We start from the raw sequence: 23,905 nt of genomic DNA on the forward strand, positions 1-23,905 counted from the left end.
CGAATATAATATGTGAAACATTTGTTTGGTCTGTATTAAAACAGTATGTAAAGAATGTAAATGTTAAATTAAAGAATAATGGAGTGTGTTAGTAAATGTATTCAAAAGTAAACCGCATGCACGAGATATGTAAATTAGGAAAGCGAACCTGGCGCGACCCTAGCCCAGTGTATGATTAACCTGCAAAAGGGCTGGACATCATTTTACAAATTGTATAAATGCGTCGATGCCCAGCTAGGAAATTCTGTTCACTGCTCACATTGAACCTGCTGGTGGTCTCTGTGATGTATTGACAGCCAAATAGATATTTGTGTACTTTGTTGAATACTGTTCAGTTTTGTAATAAAGATTCTGGGAATCTTTACAAGCCTGTGTCGGTGTATTTACCTTTGCTTGGTGTAACAGCCATAATATTGTATTTTTTCTGATTCCACACACTCTCTAATCCCCATAGTTCCCCAAAACTGGATCAGTGGACACCCCTTTCAAGCTTCTCGTCCAGGTAATTGACTGCCCTCATTCTCTCATTCCTTCATGGATCCCCTCAGTCTCTGATCTATTCTTGGAGATTGTCATAGTTTCTGATCTCTTCTCAGTGAGACTTCAGTCTCACATCTCACTTTAGTGATCCACCCTGTCTCTTACCTTTTCTCAAGTGACACAAAGTCTCCAATCTGTTCTGGTCGATCCCCAACATGTTTTATTTGTAGTGATCCCGCTTTCAGCATCTATAGACTCATTGACCCCTGAATTCTTTGATCTCTTTGTCTCTTATCTCTTCTTAGTGATCCCCAAGTACACGTGTTATTAGGTTCCAGTCAGTGTCTGATCTATTAAAGGATCCCTCCAGTCTTGAGTGATCCCCTCAGTCTGTGATCAGTTCCCAGTGCATCTTCCAATCCCTTATTTTTTTCCCCGGGTTCCCCTAAATCCAAGATCCCTTTGTAGTGATCTGTTCAGTCAGTAATATATTATAAAGTTAAGTTAAAGTATTTGTAAAGGGCGGCATACACCAGCTAGGGCATCAAGGCCCTAAAGCAAAAACCGTGAAAACAGGAGAGTATCCAGTATGTCCCCATACATAATGTCCCCATACATAATGTCACCTGGAAAAGCCATTGGCGACATTATATGGTGACGGGTTGCGGGGAGGTCCCCTGCTCCCCTTGTAAGAAAAAAAAAACTATTCAGGGGTTGCAGGGTTGTTCCCCGCACGTTCAACGTACTAATGTCTCTGCAAAAAATGGCGACATTTTTGTCAGGAGACATTTTATGCGGCGACATTATTACATGGAACCAACAGGAGGCAGCAGAAAAAAGGTGAGTTTACACGAGCAGTCCTAACAAAACAAATAAGTCTTCAGCAACCGCCTAAAAGCAAGATGATCCTGAGTTCCACGGAGGGGAAGAGTGAGCGCATTCCACAGTTGAGCCACGCAGATCGAGAAAGAGCGGCCCCCACACAGGAGCGTCTAACCTGGGGGACAAAGATGCACAGCCGAGTAGGCAAACGCAGTGAGCATGAAGGGACATAACGACATAATTTTTCCTGCAGATATTCCTGGCTGGTCTTATAAAAGGCCTGATGGACAATTGTTGGGGGAGAGGAGGTATATCTCACCCCCCTGCACCATTCCCGCACCAGGTAAATGTTGTGTGAGCTAAGTGGGGAGATATCTCCACCCCTCTTGGACTTATTGGCATCTTCCATTTTGGATAGATGTGCATAAACACCATGTTAAGGCTCTGTAGTCTGTACTCCATTTTGTGTGTTTCCAAACGACATCCTTTTCTAGGCCCTCTGCCCCTCTGCCGAAATGTCCACTCTCCCTCTCCCAGTGCCACGGACAACCAGCCCCCGCCACCTCCACCCTCTGTCAGCTCAGGGCAACTTCTGTTCTCACGGAAACACAGCCATTCATTGTTGCCATTAGCAAGTATCAAGCACTGACAAAATGCACTCATCCTAGAACGTGAGGCCAAGGCCTGCTCCAGCCCCAGCGCCCCATCCACCTCTGCTGACTGACTCATGCCCTCTCCACTCCCTGCCTACCAAGCCATGGTCCACTGAACCCATGCCCCCTATTCCCTTTGAACGCGTCTGGTCTCCAGACCCTTCCCCTGGACCACCTTTAAATCGCCCACCATATATCTAATCCAGAGTAGTCATATATTCTGGTAACACAAACCTCTATCCCCAATGCATTTGAAAACGTGAGGCCCAGAGACCCCATATCAGAGATCGCCCCTTTTGATAAGGAACCTGAAGGAATGACCCCTAACCTATGCTCCTGTTAAGATGGATTTCTGAACTCTGACCTGGAGGGGCATAAGTTCAGAAGGCCAGCCTAGTTTCTTGGAACAGGGTAACCTCTGGACAAGCCAGACCAATCAGGGTAGCGATGGCGGCTGTCAAGACTAAGTCTCAAGAGGGGTGAGGGTGTTACGGACTTGGTCTTGATGGTCGTGTAGATTAGTAAGCCTCCGTCCCCAAGTACCACACAGACAACAAGATATTCAGTGTCTGTGCAGTCTTTGAGGCCACAGGATTTGTTGTGAGCCGTCAGGTCTGGAACCGGGAACAGCCAGAAGGACCCCTGGAGCACTGCAAGGCAATAAGTGACTATCAAAACAATGTGCGTGTAGTACAATAATACCCAGCAAGGAAAAGAGCACCGCTTACCTAGTGTATAGGAAATGACACCCAGATGTATAGTGGGGCCCTGGACGGGGCTTAGTGTGCGAGACACTGTGGATGGGCGCACACCGAGGTTTGAGGCAATCCAGGTTATGCAGCCAGGCGAACGCCTTGCAGAGGCCGGTGGCCAAGAATACCAAAACACAACGAAATCCGTGAGGCAATCCAAATCCAAGTCCGAGGTCGTAGAAAAATGCAAGGCCAAAGTTCAAAGGTGCCAGAGGAGTAGACAAATCAATCCAGTAGACAAATCCGAGGTCGTGACAGAGTTCAAGCCAAAGTTCACAATGCCAAGGGTTAGACAAAGGCAATCCAGTAGACAAAATCCGAGGTCGTGACAGAATCGTAGGAGCAAGGTTCAAAGGAAGGAACAAGGAACAAGAGCCGTACAGTACTGAAAGAGTTCAGCTGTGAAGCAACGCTTCCGTGTTCCTGGCCGTATTTGAATCCTTGAGAGGAATCACGTGATGCGTGTCACGTGATGCGGAAGCGTTGTCGCCACGTGATTCCTGGTAGTGCTTGCCCCCTCACGTGATGCGTGATCGTGTTGGCCCTCTCACGTGACGCGAGGATCGTTGCAAACGATGTGGATTGTTACGGGCTGCCAGTGGGAGTCTCCATTGTGCTTTCCAGCGCTGGGATGGCCGGTAAACCCCTGTTCCAAACAGTGTCCTGGTATTGCGGGTAAGATGATGCAGTCTCCGACTGCCAGAGTGCATAAACGGGATCCCCTGATGGATTCTGGCAGAGACCTGGCGTGCTGAGGGAGCAGGGAGAGGGTGTGCGGGAGAAAGCGTGACAGAGCCCCCCCTCAAAGGCCCACGACCCCGTGGGCTAGATGGGAAGTCCCTATGAAAACGGGCAACCAGGGCCGGGGCGTGCACGTCTCGGGAAGGGACCCAGGAGCGGTCCTCAGGGCCATAACCCACCCAATCCACAAGATACTGAAGACGACCCCTGAGGAAACGAGAACCCAAAATGGCACTGACCTCATACTCGTCAGGAGAGGACACAGAAACAGGAGCAGGAGGGGCACTAAGACGGGTAGGAGCAAGACAGGGTTTGAGGAGGGAGGTGTGGAAAACAGGGTGAATCCGCCAGGTAGGGGGAACTGAAAGGCGCAAGGCCACAGGATTCAGGACTTTAGCAATCTTGTAGGGACCAACAAAGCGAGGCAGCAGCTTACGACAGCCAGGTATATGCAAATGGCGGGTCGAGAGCCATACCCGGTCACCCACACAATATTTAGGAGCCGCCAGCCGCCTCCTATCTGCCTTGGTTTTCATCACCGCCTGGGCCTCGCGCAGGTGGGTGAGTGTCTGGGCATGGATCGCGACCAGGTCACGAGCGCAGGCGTCAGCAGCAGGAGTGGCGGAGGGGAAATCAGGAAGAGGAAGGGCACGAGGATGCTGACCGTACAAGGAATAGAAAGGGGAGAAACCAGTAGACGAGTGCCAGGAATTGTTATAGGCAAACTCAGCTAGATGGAGCAGGTTAAACCAGGAATCCTGGTACTGGAGGGTAAGACAGCGCAGATACTGTTCCAGGGCCTGGTTCACTCTCTCGGTCTGCCCATCACTTTCTGGATGATAGGCAGAGGAGAAGCGTGAATCGATACCCAAAATGCCAGTGAGAGCACGCCAGAAACGAGACGTGAACTGGGACCCTCGGTCCGAAACAATGACCTGCGGGAGACCAAACAGACAGAAAACGGACTGAAAGAACAAACGGGCCAATGTGGGTGCTGAGGGTATTCCCGTACAAGGTATGAAGCGGGCCATCTTTGTGTAGGAGTCAACGATAACCCAGATCGTGTCGTAGCCTCGTCTGCGGGGTAGGTCAGTGATAAGGTCCATAGAGACCGTGTGCCAGGGCCTGGGCGGGACTGGTAGTGGTTGGAGCAGTCCCAGAGGCCGCCCCCTAGATGACTTGCACTGAGCACATATCGAACATGTGTTGACGTAGTTCTCTATGTCTCTCCTCATTGAAGGCCACCAGCACCACCGCTGAAGGAGTTCTAGAGTGCGTTTTTGCCCCGGGTGCCCGTTGACTGCAGCATCATGAGACCAAGCGAGTGCTTGATTGCGTGCATCGCTGGTCGGGAGAAATAGTTTCCCTTGGATAAAAGGCAACCCCTCCTGTAGTTGAACATCCCACTCATTTAAGGCGTGTGGGTGTTGGGAAACCCAGTGTCTGATGGTGGTAAGCATAGGAGGGGATGGGGTACAAACGCAGATGACGTGGCCCTTTTTTAACAATGTGTCGGGAAAGAGAGGTAACGGATCCCCGCCAGGAGACCGGGAGAGTGCATCCGCCTTGCCGTGGGAGAGACCCGGCCTATGTTTCACCACGAAATCAAATGCTGCAAGAAAGAGATGCCAGCGGACATGCCTGCTGTTTGTACACTTCAGCGTAGCTAGGTCTTGCAGATTCTTATGATCAGAATAAACCACCGTCTGGTGTTTTGCCCCGATGAGGTGGTGTCGCCATGTCTGGAGGGCATCCTTGATGGCTAACAGTTCCTTCTCGGTAACTGTATAGTGGGATTCGGCAGGAGTGAATTTCCGGGAATGATAGGCTACCGGATGGAGACGGCCTGTAGTTGGACAATACTGGGAAAGAACTGCCCCTAATGCGAAAGAGGAGGCGTCTGCTTCTAGGATGAACGGGAGTTCTGGGTCTGGGTGTTGTAAGACCGGAGCCGAGGCAAACCTAGATTTCAGTGCCTCAAATGCCTTTTGGTGTTCGGGAGTCCAATTAAACGGAACAAGAGGGCTGGTCAGGGCTGTGAGGGGAGAAACAATAGCCGAGAAACCGGCGATAAAGCGTCGGTAAAAATTGGCGAAGCCAAGGAAAGACTGGAGCTGTTTAACATTGATCGGGGCAGGCCATTCCATGACGGCCCTAACTTTCGACGAATTCATGGAGAGACCCCCGGGGGTGATGTGAAAACCCTTGAAATCCACTTCCTTCGAGTGAAACAAGCACTTCTCAGGTTTAGCGAATAAAGCATTGTTCTTGAGACGGGATAGGACTTCTCTGACATGCATGATATGTTCTTCCAAGGAGGAAGAATATATTAGTATGTCATCCAGATAGACAACAACATAGACATCAAGAATGTCAGAGAAGACTTCATTGACGAAACGCTGGAAGGTGGCAGGGGCGTTACACAGCCCGAAAGGCATCACTGTATACTCATATAAACCTTGTCGGGAGCAGAACGCCGTCTTCCATTCGTCTCCATGGCGCATTCGGATCAAGTTGTATGCCCCCCTTAGATCCAACTTAGTGAAGATGGACGCACGTGTCAGTCTATCAAGCAAGGTGGAGATAAGCGGGATGGGATACCTGTTCTTTATAGTGATGGCATTCAACCGTCTATAGTCTATGCATGGTCGTAGGTCACCCTCCTTTTTAGGCACAAAAAAGATAGGGCTGGCGGCTGGGGAACAAGAGGGACGAATGTGGCCTAACCGTAGGGCTTGTTGTATATAGTCCTTCAAAACGGTTTCTTCGGAAGGGGATAATGAGTAAATCCTACCCTTTGGTATTGGCGCTTCGGGAATCAAGTCTATGGGGCAGTCATAAGGCCTATGCGGAGGGAGACCTTCTGCCGTGGCTTTATCAAAAACCGGCAGATAATCGTGGTAATCAGCAGGAATACCAGCTGTAACAGCCCCCACGGTATGTGTGGGTGTGGTTGGATCAACATCCTCAATTCGAGAAGAGGCCATGGCGCCAAGAATAGCGGCGGGAGAGGTGAGTACCTCGGGTTCTGTTAAGCAGAAATGCTGACATACATCTGATTCAAACGTTACCTGCCCAGTGCCCCAATTGATCAAGGGGTTGTGTTGTCTTAACCAGGGTATGCCCAGTATGATACCAAACTGGGGTGTGGTGATAAGGTCGAAAGACATGGTTTCTTTATGGGTGTCCTGAATCACCACTTCTAGAGGGGCGGTCTGCTGTTTGATTGGTCCAGACGAAAGGGGGGTGCCGTCAACCGCTTGTACAGGCTCAGGATGTTGTTTCTGAACTAGGGGCAGATTGAGATGCTGGGCTAAAGTGATGTCAAGAAAACAGCCAGTGGCCCCTGAGTCAATCACGATGCATACGGCATGCATGACCTCCCTAGAGGGTTTCAGCAGTGCCTGTACGACTATGGGTCTAATAGGGCCAAATACGGTTCCAGTGGGGGTCAATGAAGGGCTCGCCGGTACCCCCGATCTCAAGGGCGAGCCTTCGGAAAACCCAGAGTTTTGTTTTTTGGCCGACGGGGACATTCTCTTACATAATGCCCACTAGTCCCACAGTAAAAACAGGCATTACTGGTTCTCCTGCGTTCCCGCTCAACTGAGGTTATAGGACTACGGATGCCACCAATTTGCATAGGTTCACCACCAGTGGCAGTTTGAGCGGGAGAAAGCTGACCAGAAGTAAACGTCTCTGCTTTACGTTCGGTTCTGCGGGCGTCCACCTGGAGAGTGAGATCAACAAGATCAGAGAAAACAGAAGGAAGGGACGGAACCATCGCGAGGGCGTCTTTCATGGGGTTGCATAACCCTCGATAGTAGACAATCGCCTTTTTCTGCTCTGGCCAGGATGTTTCAGCTGCAAGCTGGTTGAAACGAGTGATGTACTCAATCAAAGATAGCTTGCCCTGTGATAGATCAAGGAGTTCCAGGTCTCATGATTGGGCCTTATATCGGGTATCGAACACCTTTGCCATCTCGGACACTAGTAGCTCGAAATCATACAAGGCTGGATGGTCGTTCTCTAGTAACGGATTCGCCCAAGTAGCGGCTACACCGGATAAGTGGGACAGAAGAAAGGCGGCCTTGGTAACGGAGTCGGGGAAGGCCTGGGGTCTGCACAAAAAATGCAGTTTGCATTGGTTGATGAACGTGCGGTATTTGCGGGGATCGCCTTGGTAGCGTTCTGGAGCTGCCAGGGGAAGAGGGGTTGGGAGTAGAACAGGCATGGGAGTAGGAGGCAGAGTAGGGGCAGGCTGGAGCGGAGGGTCGGGATCCCCGAACTCGGCGTCAATAGGCAGGGGTTGGCGTGCGCTTTGTAAGGCGTCGAGACGATGGTGAATGGCAGTGGTTGCGGCGGCCATGTCGGTCCTAAGGGCCGCGACAGCCTGCATTAGAGCGGTCACAGGGTCCCTGGCGGAGGTATCCATAATCAGCACGACCAAGCAGGCTTCACAGTCTGTTACGGACTTGGTCTTGATGGTCGTGTAGATTAGTAAGCCTCCGTCCCCAAGTACCACACAGACAACAAGATATTCAGTGTCTGTGCAGTCTTTGAGGCCACAGGATTTGTTGTGAGCCGTCAGGTCTGGAACCGGGAACAGCCAGAAGGACCCCTGGAGCACTGCAAGGCAATAAGTGACTATCAAAACAATGTGCGTGTAGTACAATAATACCCAGCAAGGAAAAGAGCACCGCTTACCTAGTGTATAGGAAATGACACCCAGATGTATAGTGGGGCCCTGGACGGGGCTTAGTGTGCGAGACACTGTGGATGGGCGCTCACCGAGGTTTGAGGCAATCCAGGTTATGCAGCCAGGCGAACGCCTTGCAGAGGCCGGTGGCCAAGAATACCAAAACACAACGAAATCCGTGAGGCAATCCAAATCCAAGTCCGAGGTCGTAGAAAAATGCAAGGCCAAAGTTCAAAGGTGCCAGAGGAGTAGACAAATCAATCCAGTAGACAAATCCGAGGTCGTGACAGAGTTCAAGCCAAAGTTCACAATGCCAAGGGTTAGACAAAGGCAATCCAGTAGACAAAATCCGAGGTCGTGACAGAATCGTAGGAGCAAGGTTCAAAGTAAGGAACAAGGAACAAGAGCCGTACAGTACTGAAAGAGTTCAGCTGTGAAGCAACGCTTCCGTGTTCCTGGCCGTATTTGAATCCTTGAGAGGAATCACGTGATGCGTGTCACGTGATGCGGAAGCGTTGTCTCCACGTGACTCCTGGTAGTGCTTGCCCCCTCACGTGATGCGTGATCGTGTTGGCCCTCTCACGTGACGCGAGGATCGTTGCAAACGATGTGGATTGTTACGGGCTGCCAGTGGGAGTCTCCATTGTGCTTTCCAGCGCTGGGATGGCCGGTAAACCCCTGTTCCAAACAGTGTCCTGGTATTGCGGGTAAGATGATGCAGTCTCCGACTGCCAGAGTGCATAAACGGGATCCCCTGATGGATTCTGGCAGAGACCTGGCGTGCTGAGGGAGCAGGGAGAGGGTGTGCGGGAGAAAGCGTGACAGAGGGTGACTGAAAGACCTCAATGAGCACACAAAGCAAGGACACTTACAAATTACTCCAGACAGGTGTTATATTAAAAATATAAACACATTTATTACAAGGCCTTTGTAACATCGACTATAGCAAAGAATCACAATAATACTAAAGTAAACCAACACATCACAATCAATACAATATATATACAAGACCGCGGGGTCTAAGAAGTTAAGAGCACGAAATATGTAGACCACCTAGATGGGGAGGAAAACAGGCAGTGCATGTAATCGTTAGACCCAGTTCGACATCAGAAATACACCTAACTAGGAGGCAGTCCAAGTCCTACGAAGAGAGGAGCATTATGCTCAATAGTAAATGCACGCGCTTGTGCCAATGGACAAAATAGGGTCTCTTCAAGGGTCTCAGTCAGTTCAGGAAGGTGAATGAAGCGATGAAGAACAAGTTCCCACTACTCAAGCAAGTCCTCCACTTGTGGGCAGAGGCAGGATGAGAGTGCGGGATAGTGTCGCTATTTCGCAACAGCGGTAGAAAAGAAGTGGGCTCCTGCACGAGGGGCCACCGGTTGGGGTATGGACTACTCATCGGTCCCCGACGCAGGCAGACCCAGAGTTCACCAGTTCAGTTCACGTTGCTGGCAGGTTCGGATGCGATAAACAGGACGTCTCGACACCGTGTAGATTCTGCAGTAGCAGGATGCAGGGTGGAGGGGGTCACAAATGCAGCGAACGTACACAGGTCGTTACCACAGCAGGGCAACACAACCACCGCAGTTATTCTGGTCCGGGCACACTCCACTCAATTCAGACCTGGGAATGCCAAGCGTACGGAATTCGGTGTGAGGGTGCCGTGGACACAGAGTTAGCAGTAGGCCAAGTTTCGAGGGCTTCCCGAAACGGCGGCAGTGACAGAGCAAAACGTCCTCCGTAAACTGGTCAGCCCACTGGTTGGCCCAGGGACACTTCCGAGGAGGCTTACTTGCAGGGTTTGATGAAGGTGCCGAGAATAGTTGGTCCCACTATTCCAATGGTTCGAAGTGCCTTCGCAGACCTTCTAGGACGATCAGAGGCAGAGGGGTTTCGCAAGACGACAGCGGGCTCAGGGTGCCAAACCTTCCAGCGGGTCACCAGCGGTTCCTCAACTCGGCTTCTTGTTGCAGGATACTTGGCTCCTTATCCCTTGTTCGGTGTGAACTCAGGAGATCGACATGGTAGTGGTGTTTTCAGCCTTCTCTTATCCAAAGTTCCCTCTGCGCCAAAACGGAGAGGACCCAATGGGAGATCTGCTCACAAACACTCACTCCATACGTGGACCAATCACGGACCACGATGGTCCCAGTCATTCAATAAACTCCAGACTCTCTGGCACCCAGGATGTGTATTGGGAACAGACATCCCAGCCCACATCCTGGAGGCACACACACAGGGCATGCAGAAGCCCGCGAAAGCTTTGGGTTTCGCGGGAAAGTGCATGACCAAATAAGGACTGACCCGGGTCTACTCGACCTGGGGAAGGTGAAGGGGCAAGATGGCCAAAGGACAGGACAAAGAACCGCGTGGCATGGCCATTTTTGAGCCAGGCCACCTATTCGTGCCAAACGCGGTAAGCGCGGATAACATGGCAAAAAAGGGTTCGAAACATGAGATAAACGATAGCTGCCACCAGTCCCGTCCATGACACACCTGCACAGTCCATAATCGGTCCAGCAAGAGTTTCTAGGGCCTCTGGAATGACTAGAGACCCAAGAGTGCGGTAAAGTAAGTTACATTGCACTCTTGTTACATGTTGCACAAAAGCTGCAACATGAGGAAAGGACTAAGGGAAACAAAGTCTCCCAGTACTGACTGTCTTAAGGGCATGTCAGTTTCCCCATAAGAATTGAGCGAAAGCCCAGAGGAGTGCGGCGGAGGGCTGCGCCTCTCTGGCAAAGTTTAGATCAGGGTGTAAAACAGCAGCAAAAGGTTTGGGGGTTGACACATGGAGGGAAAATTACAATAAAATATGAAATTTTTCCTAACAGCTCCCATAAAAACACGTGTTAGAATGTACTTATTTCAAATGAACAGCTCCTATTCATGTTGAATACTTTATACCAGTCGTTATTTCGTGCATGCCAAGCTCTGTTATTTAGCTTAGTCAGACAGCTCTACACCATCTCTGAAGAACTTTGCCCAACCTTCACCCTGCAAGGATGAGCCCAGCTGACCTGACGTGTACTGTGACTGATGGAGAGACAGCAACCAATGGAACCCAGGCATCCCCTATGGAGCTGGGAGTAGCATATGTGCCTAGCCAATCATGTCTGTTAGACTGTCTCTTCGATATGATGTCATCTATGATGATTGGTGCCCTTTTTAATGTGCTGCCTGTGTATCCGTCGGCAGAGGGCTCTCGGGCAGCAGAGTTCTTTGCTTGCATTTATTTTACTTATATACATTTTGGTTCCCTTGCAACTACTCCCCTGGTCTCATTCCCTAGTGGGGTGTGTACTTTATTCTGTCTATTGGGACACATGTATGATAAGGTGGCAGCCTTCATTTGGTGACCCCTTATGCGTGATAGTCCATGAGATACTTCCGTACCTGCGGCGAGATCCAGGGCTACCCGCGGAGGGCCATTACTACCTACGGTTGGCAGACGTTTTACAAAAGCGTACGCTCCTGAGTTGGGTCTGTGGGTCCCTCATTTGCGAAAACCCAACTGCTTGCCAGAGCTGGCCAGGGCCCGCCACAGGGAAGCCCCCTCGGGATATACCGCGAACTGAGGCTCTTGGAAGAACAGTGGCACGTGGGTACTAATTGCAAGGGGAGAACAAATAAGGGCATATAGTTGGGAGGTTGAATTATAAAGGAAAAGGAGCATGCATGGCTTGGAGTGTGAGTGAGATGAGAATTTTAATTCTTTTTTTTTGTATGGCCATTTCTTTTTATATATGGAGAAATAAGTTGGAGAAGAGAAGAGATAAGGGAACCTAGCTCTGAAAGGAGACAGAAGCCGGCGCGAGGTAGCACTGTCCCGACCAGTGTAGAGATTAAAAGAGAAAAAAGACCAAAGTAGGAGCTTCATATAAGGAGTAGGCTCGATAGTAAATAATAGTTGTTGTTTTAGAGTTTATCTTTCTTCTTAGTGTTTGGTCTTCATAGTGTTTGGTGGCATGGAGGAAGGCCTAGGAGGGGCAGAGGTAGTGTGCATGGAGAAGTGTGAAAGGGGGGTCAAGGGAGTGTGGAGCAGGGTAAAAAAAAGGGAGAATTTTGTGTTTAAATGTTTTGTACTGTTTAAATATTTGTTGGTCATGTTCCGTCAAAACGTTCCGTGGGTCATTGTGTTTATGTGTACCCTAGATAGAGAATACTAAAAGGGATTGGGGGGTGAAGTACAGATACACATATTCCTGTGTTACCCCCCAGGTTCGAACAGGTTAACAGGTGGAAGAGAAAGGAAAGGAAGCATGTTTGACTAAAAATGGAGATGGATACACCATTGTCCCACATTTGTAAAAACCTCCCCTTATATCAAGAGAAGATTAAAAAGTATCATAACGGGTGGTTGGCAGAACTGAAGGGGGAGGGAGCGACTTGTGTTTGGCCAGAAGAGAGGTCTTTTGATAAAAGAATACTAGACCATGTTGCCACTCATTTAATGACTAAATACAAGGGGAAGAAACTCCAAAATAGAAGAAAGGTTTTAGACCTGTGGAAGATGTTTGAGGAAGCACCCGTCGTACAAAGTAGAGACAAAGACAGGAGTGCTACCGAGAAGGGGGATGGTAAGGGAAAAGGAGAAAAAGAGAATAAAGAGCCAAAGAAATTATATCCACTATTAACGCGACCTGCAGAGGGGTACGCGGACCTAGTATATGTGTCCCAGGGGGTATTGTGCCCACGACTCCAGCGGTGGCCCAGCCCCCTCCTTATGCCCAACTAACAATACCCTTTCCCCCACGGGCCCAACAAACAGAGATCTAGAGAGGGTACTAACATCTACTCAAGGTGAATTGGCCCGCTTGCGAGCATTATGTGAAACGCCTCTGTCAGTGCCAGTGGAAGCGCAACCGCCAGAACTACCACTGGGAGGAAGCCCACCCCTACTAACAGAAGACAAGTGGAAATCTGGGGATTTTATCTTTAGGATACACAGTACGCCAATTAAAACGGTGCGATTAGAATGAGAAGGGGAGACAGACAGTGTGAGTTATGATACTGTGGCTTCAGAGAGGGATGAGGAATGTTGGAGCGATTTGAATGAGGATGAAGGAGGGGCTGCGGGTGGGATGCCACTACCGTAAATACGTTGGGCTACCCCACGGGTAACAGAAGAAGCAGCATGGGAGTGGAGGTTAAAGAACAGGCTTGGGAGGATGGCATTGTCTAAAATGAAAACAGTGAAAGTAAGTAAGGAAAAAGTAAGGTAGAAATTACAAATGCCACTCATTCATAAGGGGGCAGGAAGGCCCCATTATGTACCCTGGGCACAAATGGACAAACACAATCTCCTCAAGGCTCTCCCACCACTTTCTTGGGGTGCGGGGAAATGGATTTATGCATTTGAAAAGAATACAGCAGGGGTTCCACTAGCAATTGGGGATATTAAAAGCCTTTTAGTAACAGCAGTAGGTGATCAGGCGGTGAAGGCGGGGTCCCCGGGAGTATCCTTGGGGAATGACATGCATGATGGCGCGTCCTTCAATAATGTACGAGCGCAAGTGTGGGATGCATTGTTACAAACCTGTTATAATCAATAATGAAATGCACTATGAGGGACGACGAAAGTTCTGCACAGTACATTCTTCGTGTGCAGGAGATGTAGCGTGCAGAGACGGGCACGGCTTGGGACCATTCAATCTCCCTATTTTACTTCATTATCAAAAGAGGCCTCCCTAAGGAAGTACAGAAGGCACTGGAGAAAATAGCTGGGATAGAAGCCAAGGGCTGGCCAGAAATATAAAGCATCATAGTACACCATTGCAGGAGGCTCAAAGAAAGGGAAAAAGAAACGGCACAACTAAGATTGGCCGAGGAGGCAAAGTTGGTACAAAGCAAGCTAGTGAAGGTCACAGCAGTCACAGCAACGCTGCCCCCAGAGCAGCCAGGAGAAGAAAGGGAGGTGTCTGTAGCAATACAAGATAGGAGAAGAAGATAGGAGCAGAAGTGCTCTACTTGGGACAGCTCATCTCAAAAGACGGTAGAAGGATAGTACCAGATAGAGCAGCGGCAGTACACACTGCGGGTACACTGCATACTGTAAAAGACATGCAAAAATGTCTTGGCATCTGTAACTATCATCGTGCCTGGATTTTGGATTATGCAGCGTACACAAGGCCACTGCTCAACAGCCTGAAAGAGGCACAAAAGGAAAATATTCCAATAAAATGGACCACTGAAATGCACACAGCCTTCACAACCTTGAAAGAACTGATAAGTACAGCCCCTGTCCTAGCAACACCTGATTACGAGCAGGAATTTTACTTATTTTCGCAATCCAATGGGACAATCATGACCGCAGTGTTGACACAAAAAACATCATTAGGACACAAACCCCTAGCATCAGCACACAAGATTATCATCTCCAGCCCAAATGTCCAAGTGGTATGATGTAAGACAGTAAACGCTGCAGCATTTATCACAGAGCCCTGCACAGTACAAGATATGCAGGAACATGACTGCACCACATATGAATGGGAGGGGGACGACCACCCTAAAGCAAGAGAAAATGCACTAACGGAGGTAGAACTATACTTTGTAGATTGGTCAGCTTCAACATGCCCAGAGACAGGGGAAAAACATGTTGGGGCTGCAGTAGTATGGCTGAAAGACAGAGAATATGAAATACTTGTCCAAAAATGTTTACCAATGCACTACTCTGCCCAAGCAGCAGAGCTAATAGCCCTGAGAGAAGCACTAACTGCCTCAAATAGATGCCATGTGACAATATATGTAACCACCACAGTACACGCTGGTCTATCGCGTTGGAGGAGGAGGAGGTTCAGGAGAGCAGATGGGTCCCCGGTAGAACATGCAGCATTACTTAATGAATTAATTACAGTCCTAGCAGGACCCTCAGTAGTAGCTTTGGTGAAGTGCCAAGCACACACAAATAACAATTAAGAAATATCATTTGGGAACGCAGTGGTGGACACTGCAGCCAAACAAGCCGCATATTTCCAAAACCAAAACAGAATGTGTCTTAAAAGAGAAAGCACAAGAACCAACAGAGGAAGAATACAATGCCTTGCCGATAGCACAAATAATTGAAATACAAAAAAGAGCACTGCCACAAGAACAAGAATTATGGACAGAAAGAGGGTGCACCCAATTGCCTACTGATCGCCTATGGAGACAAGATAGCACAGGAAATGTAGTAATGCCTGTAGAATTATTGATAATAGCATATCAACAATTGCATTTCCTTGTCCACACCTCCAAACAGCATATTGCTGCGGATATCCAGGAAGATTGGTTTGTACCAAACCTCCAGGAATATCTCACTAAAATGGCTGTTGAATGTACTACCTGCCAAATGTTTAATTCAGGGATGACACTGAAGATGATACGTGGCACTTTGCACGTCCACTGGGACCATTTTGTAAGCTGCACATTGATTATGCAGACATGGGAGAAAGATGTAATGAAGCAAGATACTTGATAGTGTGGTCTGTCATTTTTCACGCTGGGTGGAAGCAGGACCATGTGCCTACCCAGACGCGAAATGCGCAGCAATGTTCCTGGTGAGGGAAGTGTTCCCACATTGGGGAATATGAGACGTCATATGTTCCAACAACGGAACACATTTTGTAAACGATCTCTTTAAAGAAGTGATGGCATTATTAGGAATAAAACACAAAATGTGCTCGATTTATCACCTGCAAGCTAACGGAGTGGTAGAAAAAATAAAGGGCTGCTTGTCGAACCTATGTCAAACATTGAGAAAGAATTGGGTCTGTTGCTTGTCTTTGGCCCTCTTTCAGCTGTGCACACAGCCCAGTAAAGACCACCACCTGTCCCCCATGAAATTGTGACTGATAGGAGAATGCAAACTCCACTGTCACGGGTGAGAAGAATGTCAGATAACCATTGAACAGCAACTGTTCTAGGAGAGGAATTCAAAGGATACATCACTCAATTAACCCGGACAGTGCGAAGCATTGCCAAACAAATAGCACCACCTTTTACGAAAGAAAACGAAACAGATACAATGACTGCTGCTCCTGATAGCCCCACCAAACCACTCTTTCCCAGTGAACTAGTGTATGTTTGCAGTTTTGTACGGCGACGGAACTCACCAAGGTTCCATGGGCCATACGAAGTGATTTACTGTACTCCCTTAGCAGTAAAAGTAAAGGGACTTAAATATTGGGTGCACCTGTCAGATGTAAGGAAGGCTGATGATAGCGTAGAAGCAGAAACATTAGAGGAAAATGAAAGGGATGGGCCAGTGCAGTAAATAGCAAATTTTGACCATACCAAACAGCATTATGAGAAGTGATATTTAAAGTATGTATATAAAAAATAGTAGCGGATGCAAATAGAAAATACAATATGATGTGAAAATATTTACTTTTTGGTGTGACTCTTTCCATGTTTTTTTTTATTTTTTGTCGGTTCATTAATTCCCAGCCCTGTTTTTGTTTTCGCTTCTGCAGGTGATACAATGGTGGAAACGAAGCCTTTAACTAATGGAATACCTTAGATAGATAGTAATAGGAGTAGAATAAGTGCAACAAGGGCCTATAGTTATGAATATGGGCTCTATTTTGTAGCAATAACGTTAAGTATTGTGATGTGATTAATGCTCTTTGGGGAGTGTATTTTATTATGAAAGATAAAAGCCAAGGGGGGAGGGGGAAAACTAATTTAAGAGGGGGACACCTGTTATGGGACGGAATTAAGCTAATGTGGAATAATACAATTCTCCCCCATACGGCTAAAAATACAACCGAAAGAACCTCAGAAACAGAAAGTAATGTGTTTAATGACAGTATGAATGTATTTTATGAAGACAATGCCCTAGAACAACCAGTCACGTTATCAAAACCTAGCTCACAACTGAGCAGTGCAACTACCTCATGGCTGGCCCAAAAGTATAATATGATCCCTACAGCTACGTCTCATGACCTTTTAAATACTCTTTCCTGGCAACAAACAACTGACCCTGGTGGGCTGGTAGGATCAAAATTATTCCCCTTGTACCATCCGTGTCATTCAATGCATGAAAAACACTGTGTACCTCAAATAAATTGTGCAGAAGGTCTTTAGGTTGGAAAAACACCCAGAAACAAATTAGCAGAAACAAAAGGCAAAAAAGGCAATATAAATATGATGCATGGGTTGGGTCTGGATAAAATGGAAGACATGAGGCCACCAGGGGGCGCACAGGCTATGGCAGCCTGAGTGCTGAGCTCCCGTCAAAGCTGGGCTAGTGCGAGGGATTGAGCCCCCCTGGATCCCCCCACCAGGAAAAGTGTAGACGGCTGAGGTGGTGAACCCCCAGTGCCCCCCCCCAGGTCGAAAGAGCGGGGTCTGCAGACCCCCGGGAGATGGAATACACGACCCGTCGCCTCGAGAGGGGAGCCGCGTGTGAGCAGAGCGGCCTCGGGAGACGTGGAGTGGCGCGGAACACCGGGGCTGCGTGTGCCCACTGGAGAAATTACTTTTTCTCCCCAGCCCCTCCCGAACGGACGCCGGAGGAGCAGTGGGAAATCTGGCTACGGAGGCCCGCAACGTGAGAGGACACTATCAGAGCGCGGTGGGAGCCCCTCCCCCCACGGAAGAAATTCACTCCGGAGGCCCGGGCCCATCGGTGGCGAGGTCCCCCAGCCTCGGGGCCTGGACACGGAATTGAGCGGGGTGGGTGCCGGAGCCCCAACCCGCTGCCTCTTTTGGTGGGCCCCCTGGGTGGAGACACAGAGGGGCTGGGCTCGCTGGCCTTCTCGGGCGGCCCGCGATCTGAGGGCGGAGGGCGTTTGATCACCATTCCCCAGAACATCGGAGGGCGCTTGGGGCCCGCAGAGCTTTAGCCCAGCCCAGGAGAATCTACAGCGTGGCTCCCCGGCCACCGGGGCTGCGGCCCACCCCCTCCCCAGGGCACTTGGCAAGGAGAGAGTGCCGCAATCGACGCGGGACACAAAGTGAAAGGGCAGGGCCCGGCGTCCAGACCCCGCATAGGTGGTGGCCCCTGGGCCCGTGCCCGTGCCCGGGGCGGGAGCCCGCCTACCAGGTGAACGGGGGGGCATTGGCAACTGGACAAATCCCGGGAGGCACGACTGCAGGACCCCCCTGAGTGACCAACCCGTGGCTCTGCTCACGCGGAACCCAGCGACCGTGTCCCCTCTCCCTGGGAGCACAGGGAGGGCCCGGAAGGACTTGAGGAGAACGGTCAGGGTGTGTGGCCCCCGCCCGGGATTGGTGGGGCGAGTGCCCGCCAGGGTCGTTCCTTCCGAGGCAGACAAGTTTAAAAGGGAAGGGGTGAAAAACCCAGGTCGAAGCCTACGGTGGGCCCAGAGGGCGGCCAGATGAGCTGGCATAAAACCCTACAGGTATACCGATAGCAGGAGGCAAAGTGCGAAAACAGCGGCGTGGAACGAGAGAGTGGGATGGCCCAGTCGGAAACCCCGTCCCTGTCCACCACAGCAATGGAAAAGGGTTTCGCCTCAGTCCTGCAGGAAATCAGGGACATGCGTTCGGACATCGCCCAAAAATTGGAGGAAATGGACCAAAGGGTGGACAAGGTTGAGGACAGACTGTTACAGCTAGAACCAACCAATTGTCATCCGCAACCCAAGAGATGCAAATGGACCTGAGACTAGCGGCCTTGGAGAAGAGGGATGAGGAAAGGGCCAGGCAAATGGATGATTTTGAAAATAGGGAGCGGAGGAACAACCTCAGATTCTTTGGGGTTCCGGAGATGGATGGAGAAACGGAGAGAGACATGGTGGTGAGAGAAATCATTGCCCTCCTTTTGCGGATGAGATGATGACAGAACCAACGTTCGATAGGGTGCACAGAGCAGGGGGCAGAGCGGGGGGCCCCCGGTCCATCTTGGTCCGGTTACATTATTTCACGGAAAAGGCAAAGGTGTTAGAAGAGGCTAGAAAGGCGCGGGAGATCACATACAATAATGCTCAGGTGTCCATCTTCCAAGATCTCTCTTCATACACACTGGCCAAACGCAGAATGTGCCACCCCCTAACGCAGCTGCTAAAAGAGAAGGGAGTGCTCTACAGATGGGGCTACCCCTTCTCCCTCACTTTTGAGTATGTGGGCCAGCGGATGACCCTGGTCACGGAGGACAACATAAGGGAAGCCATCCGAGAATACTTGACGGACCCGACCCCCCCGGAGGGAACCCACTGGGATGGCCGCGGAGGGTGCTGGCGGACACAGGCCACAGGGAGACAGGAGAAAGAAGACAAGCTCAAGGAAATACAAAAAATGAAACTCACCGTCTCCGGTGAAGGACAGAGAGCGCAAAGACCCTGATTGAGGTTGAGTGGGCCAGCCCGGACCGAAAGCGAGTAGGAACTAAAGATCGCGGCGTCCAACAACGCACAGGGTCCCCTTGAACAGCAAGTATATGGGGACTTCTGGGGGTGTGATTCGGGGGGGCTCAAAGAGGAACAAACTCCGATAACAGCCTAGCAGAAGGCGGCAGGATGGTGGTCCGGCCAATTACCAGCAATGGTGGAACTACTTGGCTGGACGCAGAGGTGGGGGAGGGGGGTGCGGGGAAAGTTGGGGTTGTTTTATTTGAAATGGGGCTCAGGGGCAGGTGGGGAAAAGTTTAAGGCCCACCTGGGAGGGACGGAGGGGTGGTAATGGGGAGCAGAGTATTAATCAAATGGAGCTGGGAGGGAGCGGAGCTGTGTGGAGGCTGACTGAGAGACAAGGAGACCTAGATAATGGCTGAAAACCTGTCTGCCCTGGGAGTGGGCTCCCTTAATGTGCGGGGTTTGAATACCCCAACCAAGAGGTCCTTGGTTTGTAGGGAATTTAGAAGGGCCAAACTTGACCTGCTCTTTCTTCAAGAGACACACTGGGTGCGGGGGAAGGAGCCAAAAATGCGGGGGGGGGATCGGAGAGGTGGTCAGTGCATAACACAAGACCAAAAAAAGGGGGGTGTCCATATTGTTGGCAAAGGATGTTGGTTTTGAAAAGGAGGACATGTTGAAGGACCCGGAGGGCTGATATCTGTTGGTGAAGGGCTCACTGCGGGGCTCCCCTCTGACCCTCGTGGTGGTGTATAGCCCGAACGAGGGCCAGGCGCAATTCTGGGAAGAAGTGAGGGACAGGTTGAAACTCTTTGTTCATTGTATTTCTGGTGGTGGGGAGGGATTTCAATATGGTCTTGGACCCGGCCACTGATAGGAAACGCATGGGGCCCCAGTCCACTAGGGTCGCGGATGAAGCCATGGCGCAAACTTTCCAGAAGGTCAACGCGGAACTGGGCCTGGTAGACACAATTCCGAGTCCCAGGACCGGAATCTCCTCATTCACATAGTACTCCGCAATCCATGCATCATACTCCCGAATACACTACATCCTAGTCGATGAGCCCCTACGTCCATATGTCTCTGGCCACAGGGTCGATCCAGTTCTCTGGTCCGACCATGACTTGGTCCGTGTCACTATAGCGGGGGGTTGGCGGGGTGACCGCAGAGGGCGCTGGAAATGTAACGACTCCTTGTTGAAAGATGAAGTCCTGGCGCAGGAGGTGTTAGACATCATAACAGAATATTTTGAACTAAATAATACTAGCGAGGTGGGCACACACACACTGTGAGACGCCTTCAAGGTGACCATGCGAGGAGTCCTCATTAAGATGGGAGCCCAGAAAAAAAGGGAGAGGGAAGCCCAGGAGAGGTCTTTGAGAGAAAAAATAGCCCAACTCCAGCCGGGAGGTCCCCCAGAGGAGCCCCTAGAGAGAGAACAGATGGCCTCCTTGGAGGACTACAAACTCCATTTGAATGACCTCCTGTTGCACAAGACTGAGAGGAGTCTGCAACTGGTGAAACAAAAATATTACGAGAAGGGGGATAGAGCGGATAGGATTCTAGCCTGGAAGCTGAGGCAAGTTCAGAGAAGTAGGATGGTGAAAGCGGTGAGGAATGAACATGGGTCGATGGGTTATGACACTCCAAACATAGGAGCGGCCTTCCGCCGATACTATGAACAATTATACTCGTCACAATATGACAGGGACAACGTCCAGATTGAGAGGTTCCTGAACTCCATCCAGGTTCCGGCCCTGACAAGGGAAATGGCAGAAGGTCTGGAGGGACCAGTGACAGAAGAGGAGGTGGAGCAGGCGATTAGTGGGATGAAGGTGGGGACGTCTCCTGGAGAGGATGGATTCTCAGTGTACTATTACAAGAGGTTTCGGTCCACCCTTGCTCCACACCTGGTGAGGGTGTTCAATACGGTGTTAGAGGGGGGAATCCTACCAGAAACCATGATGAGGGCCATGATAGTGGTACTGCCCAAAGAGGGTAAAGATCCGACAGAATGCTCCTCCTACCACCCGATATCACTCCTCAATATAGACGTCAAGATTCGGGCCAAGGTGGTGGGGAGGCGAATGGAAGGGATAATGTCAAGACTGGTACATGGGGATCAAGTGGGATTTATTGGGGGTAGGCAAGGTTCGGACAATATCAGAAAGACGATAGACCTGATCCATTATGCCCAAGAGTCAGACCTCGAGGCGAGCCTGCTTTCTCTAGACTCTGAGAAAGCTTTTGACAGGGTCGAGTGGAGATATATGGAACTCCTCCTCCAAAAAATGGGCTTTGGGGTACACAAGGAACTGGGTGTCAGCATTATACAGAGCTCCAATGGCAAGGGTACAGGTGAACGGAGAGTTGTCAAAACCATTCCCCCTCTCGCGGGGGACAAGATAGGGATGCCCACTCTCCCCTTTGATATATGTCCTAACGATGGAACCCCTAGCCATAGCAGTGAGAGCCCACCCTGATAGCAAGGGGATTAAAAGAGGTGAAGTGGAGTTTAAGCTCTCCCTGTTCGCTGATGGCATCCTGGCATACTTGGTGGAGCCCGGCTCCTCGCTCCCCCCCCTCCTGTCTTTGATGACAGCCTTTGGGCAGTTCTCGGGGGTTAAAAATAAATACGTCAAAGTCAGTGCTACTCCCTAGGAGGGTCCGGGACCCGAGGCTGGATCCCTTGGACTGGTATAAGGGGATTGTAGTGGGGAAGGACTCCACTCGAGGGTGTTCTCCTCACCAGAGACCTTTCAAAGCTGGCCCCAACTAACTACGGCCCCGCAATGGCAGGGATTGCATCAGACCTTAGGAGATGGCGTGGGATGATCCTGTCCTGGTATGGTCGTATGACGGCAGTATAAAAGAACATCCTGCCGAGACTGCTGTACCTCTTCACGGCTCTCCCGGCTGGGGTTCCCGACCAAACCTTTTTGGGATCTACAGAAGGCAGTGCGAGAGTTCATATGGCAGGGGAAGACCCAGAGGATAGGGAGAGCTACTCTAACTCTACCCAGGGAAGAGGAGGGTTTCGGGCTACCAGACTTTCTTCCCTATTACAGGGCCGCCCAGTTGCACGTGCTACTGGAACATATGAAAGAGGGGATGGGTACCTACTGGTCTTACCTAGAAGATATGGATGCCCACCCTCTAAAAGTATCAGATCTTCTGTGGATGCCGCGCAGGTCCATCACGAGCAGACTGAAAGCCCATCCAACCTTGGGAGTACTCTGGTCGATCTGGACATAGGGGCCCCAGAAAGCACACCTCACTTCATGGCCCTCCCCGATGTCCTCACTCTGGGGTCGCCCACTCGATCTCGGTAGCAGGGGGTTCAGGAATGCTCAGTCCTGGTCGGCCATGGGGATGGAATGGGCGGGGCAAATGTTCAAAGAGGGTGAATTCCTCGAATACGAGGAAATGAGTGGGGCTCTTGGGCGGGGGTCACTCTCAGTTTTCGAATATCTGCACCTAAAGGGCATTCTCTGTGACCAGTCATGGGGCCAGAACTTGCGGAGACAGCTAACCCCCTTTGAGAAACTATTGGACACGGCGACAAGGAAGGGGGCAGTGTCCAAGATGTACAAAATATTTAATGCTGAGAACTTAGAGGGGAGGAGGGGATTTCGCAGGTTTTGGAAAGCCCTTTCAGAGGACGCATGGTCCAGGATATTCAAAATAGCATTTCACGGGAACCTATTCACGTCAGACAAGGAGCACAATTTCAAGATCCTGCAGGGGTGGCATAGGGACCCAGTGAAACTGTCAAAGATGTTCCCAGGGGTGTCACCCAGATGCCCAAGGGAATGCGGCCAGGTGGGAACAAGGGGCCACATGTGGTGGTACTGCCCAAGGGTGCAGAGGTTTTGGGAGAGCGTAAGGGGGTGGATTGCGGAGGTCACCGAAGAACTACTCCCACAAAATCCGTTGACAATGCTGTTGGGCCTGCCCCTGGAGGAGGCGGAAATATACAGGTACCCAAGAATGTGGTGTGGGAAACAATGTTGCGGGTGGGTAGGGTGGCCCTGGCGCAGAGATGGAAGAGCCCGGAGACCCCCTCTAAGGCGGATTGGCTGAAAAAACTGAAGAACATGTTCCTCATAGACAAACTGACGGCGATGGTCAATAATGAGTCTGGCACTTTTCAAGCAAACTGGTACGGTGTCCATCAGGCATGGGGTTGGGACGCCCACTGACGCCACGTGGACACTCAGGTGTGGGAAGGGCGGGAACTGGAATGAGTGGTATCCAAGGTGAACTGTGCGACCCACGGCCCGGGGGACAGCAGACGAAATACAGCCACACAGATGCGAACGTATAGTTCAGCTCCCAGGCTCCGAGAAGAAGAGGTCATATGAAATCTCCCGCGGTTAAAGGTTTGATTGAACAATTCATTGGGGGGGCGGGATGGGGTTGGGCCGGGGGGATAGGGGGCTGGGGGGAGGAAGGGGT

General features: G+C 50.5%; 1 protein-coding gene across 2 annotated transcripts in view; it reads right to left on the reverse strand.

The window, feature by feature from the left end:
• The window catches only part of LOC138503275 (uromodulin-like), a 194,545-nt gene that overhangs the window by 118,290 nt on the left and 52,350 nt on the right, over nt 1-23,905 (reverse strand). The gene's annotated exons all lie outside the window — the stretch shown is intronic.

The sequence above is a fragment of the Ambystoma mexicanum genome, chromosome 11 (assembly GCF_040938575.1).
Source record: "Ambystoma mexicanum isolate Mex_15411 chromosome 11, UKY_AmexF1_1, whole genome shotgun sequence".
Classification (NCBI taxonomy): Eukaryota; Metazoa; Chordata; class Amphibia; order Caudata; family Ambystomatidae; genus Ambystoma; species Ambystoma mexicanum.